Source organism: Hippopotamus amphibius, chromosome 3, assembly GCF_030028045.1.
Source record: "Hippopotamus amphibius kiboko isolate mHipAmp2 chromosome 3, mHipAmp2.hap2, whole genome shotgun sequence".
In the NCBI taxonomy this organism is placed as follows: Eukaryota; Metazoa; Chordata; class Mammalia; order Artiodactyla; family Hippopotamidae; genus Hippopotamus; species Hippopotamus amphibius.
Window position 1 is genome coordinate 89,630,941 of NC_080188.1, and position 3,651 is coordinate 89,634,591.

Sequence of the window (3,651 nt, forward strand, 5' to 3'; positions counted from 1 at the left end):
TTCCTCTGGCAAGTGCTCCAAACGAGGAAATCAGGACACTGGTTATATGTGGCAAAGGCAGGGGCAAGGGTCTTATAGGAGACTGAGTAGAATAGCCTTTGGAGGAGACTGAAGATTAGTCTCTGAGAGCCCCAGGAGTTAGTATTTAAATTGTCAATGACAATAAAATTAAGGCTTATACATGTACAGTGATTTATCACTTACAAGGTGCTTTCATAGACATTATTTCATGTGTTCCATACGACGGCCCTATGAGGAATCAGCCTTGCTTAGGTTAAACAAATGCTCAATGTCAGGACCAGGGAATTCTGCCTCCAAAACCATCCAATTGTCGTCCTGTTCCACATCACCCCACCGTCCAATGGGCAATACCCATTGTCCGGCTTCATCATCTTTGATTAGGAGGATGCACTTGGTAGGGACTCAGAGAAAAGTGGCTATTGATTTCCTATGAGCCTCTCCTTTTCCTATGTCTGCCATCTTCAGAGATTGTGGACCAGGCACCTTCCGAAAAGAGACTCAATCCTTGGGGAGCTCCGGGTTGGGTAGGTAAGACCTCACTTTTCAATGCTTCACCTTTGGTCCTTTTATGGACTTTTCAATGACAGTGATTGACAAGAATAAAGGCTGGAACCCAGTTTTCACACTGCTTTCTCTAGGTTAGCTGCAGATGTTGATTATTCATGAATAATATGACTTTCTACATTAAAAATAATCACACCCTTTATTCTTTCTGTTAATCATTTCTAAGGTGGTGAAGAATATCTTTTATTTGGCCTTCTTTCAAAAACTCAGAGAAATTTTCTGCATGTGATCTTCAATTGAATTTTTTAATAAATTTATTTATTTAGTTAGTTTATTGGCTGTGTTGGGTCTTCATTGCTGCACACGGGCTTTCTCTAGTTGCAGCGAGCAGGGGCTACTCTTCATTGTGGTGTGAGGGCTCCTCACTGCAGTAGCTTCTCTTGTTGTGAAGCATGGGCTTTAGGTATGTGGGCTTCAATGCTGCAGCACAAGGGCTCAATAGTTGGGGCTCACAGGTTCTAGAACACAGGTTTAATAATTGTGGCACACAGGCTTAGTTGCTCTGTGGCATGTGGGATCTTCCCGGAGCAGGACTCGAACCCGTGTCCCTTGTATTGGGTTGGCAGGCGGATTCTTAACCACTGCACCACCTAGGAAGTCCCTTAATTTGAATTTTTATTTATTTATTTTTACTGTTGACTTGCCATATTATATCAGTTTCAGGGATAGAAAATAGTGAGTCAAAACTTTTATAGATTATATTCCATTTATAGTTATAAAATCTTGGCTATATTCCCTGTGCTGTACTATATATCTTTGCAGCTTATTTATTTTATACATAGTAGTTTGTACTTCTTAATCCCCTACCTCTCTCTTGCCCCTCCCCACTTCCCTATCAAAAAGTCACTGAAATAATCTTGCGTGTGCCATGGCCCCTCATGGTCATGTCTTCTTCCTTAACCAGTTCCAAAATCCTTGAACTGAGTCCTTACAAATGGAGATGAAGATGGGGTTCTGGAGATGATCAGGAAATCAATATGAGGTTCACCCAAGTCAGTAGGACAGTGAATTGGCAAAATAACTCTGGATGGTCTTAAATGGTTGGGACATGAAATTTAAAAAGGCTCCACATCAGTTTGGTGAAGCATTGCTCTGTATTGTATCATACTCTGTTTTTTATGGTCTCTCCTGTGCTTTATTAGTCTGACCAAGCACAAGGGTCAGTATTCGAGTGAACCTACATCATTGGAACTAACTCTTGGGGTGCGAGTATTGAGTTGTCTAGGGAAGATCAACCCTTGTTCCCCACTAGGCAGGTGCTGAACACTAAGACCCATGGGCTTAAATAGAAAGAAAAGTACTTGCCTCTGCACCAAGGGTAGGTTCCCCTGATCCCATAACGGACTAGAGAAGAAGGAACTCCCCATGGGTGGGCCTGTGATTTGGGAAACGCTTGAGATAAAAGGATGTCCAGGGTTGGTTATTGCATCAAACGAGTCAGTGAGGCAGAAAGGCAGGCTAGGGCCAGTTTTTAAGCATAGCCAGGAGAGACACATTCGCAGGTGGGGCTCTGCTGTTGCACTTGGACCTGTTGTGCAGACAGTATCATTTTAGCCCCTCCATGGAGGGATACTGAGCCTGATCCTTGGGCTGGGCAGGCTAAAGCTTTAAAGTAGCTACAGGCAAGGAAATTTATATTCCTGCCCCTCCCAAGACTCCAAAGGAGGTGTCTATCTCACTGATGGATCCTCCAAGCCACAAGATGTGGGTTGGGTCCTGCTCAAGGCAGCTTCTCACCAGGATGTCACCCAGAGAAGAGGCCCAGAAGTGGGGGAGGACCCTGAGGGAGAGAACCAGTGCCACTTAGAGGAAAAAGTTGGACAGTGTCGCCACAATGGGGACTCAGATGATTTACCTTTTGATTGGCTAGGAGAAAGTGTTTATTTTTCCTTCAGTTTTGAAAGATGATTTTACTGAATACAAATTTCTACATGGGTAGATTTTTTTCCCCCAACAGTTTAAATATTTCACTCCATTCTCTTCTTGCTTGCATGGTTTCTGATGAGAATTCTGTGCAATTCTTATCTTCCTCTATAGGTAGGCTGATTTCCCCCCTGGCTTCTTTCAGGATGTTTTTCTTTATCTTTGATTTTCTATAATCTGAAAATGATATACTTAAGTGTAGTTTTTGTTGGCATTTATCCTGCTTGGTGTTCTCTGAGTTTCCTGGATCTGTTGTTTGGTATCTGACATTAATTTGGGAAAGTTCTCAGACATTATTGTTTCAGACATTTCTTCTGTTCCTTTTCTTTTCCTTCTGGTATTCTCATTATACATATGTTACACCTTTTATGGTTATCCCACAGTCCTTGGATATTCTGGTCTTTCTTTTTGTTTGTTTTGTTTTCAATCTTTATTCTCTTTGATTTTCAGTTTGGAGGCTTCTATTGACATATTCTACTGCTCAGAGATATCAATCCTCAGCATTGTCCAATCTACTAAGAAGCCCATCAAAGTCATCCTTCATTAGTTATGGTGTATTTTATCTCTAGCATTTATTTTTGGTCCTTTTTAAAGGACTTCTGTCTCTTTGCTTACATTACCCATCTGTCCTTGTATACTCTCTACTTTATCCATTAAAGCCCTTAGCATCTCAATCATAATTGCTTTAAATTCCTGGTCTGATGATTACAACATCTCTGCTGTATCTGGTTCTGATGCTTCCTCTGTCTCTTCAAATTGTGTGTTTTGTCTTTTATTTTTTTCTTGATGGTTGGACATGATGTACCAGGTAAAAGGGACTGCTGTAAATCGGCCTGTAGTGATGTGGTGGTGACATGTGGGGAAGGGGTGGTATTCTATAGCCCTGGGATAGGCTCTTTTAGTGAGCCTATGCTTTTGGAGTGTGAACTCCACAAGTGTTTCTCATCATTTTTCTCCCCCTTAGGTGGGTGAGGATGGCTACAGTGGGCTAGAGCTGGGAACTTCCTTTCCCTCAGATCTATTAGGCTGTGATAATACCCCAGCAGGCTAGGCTCTGGTAAACTAGTTTCTCCTGAGGGCAGGACTTGCTGGCAAAAACAGAGTACTTCCCTCCCCCTGCTAGAAGCATGAGGGATTTTTCTC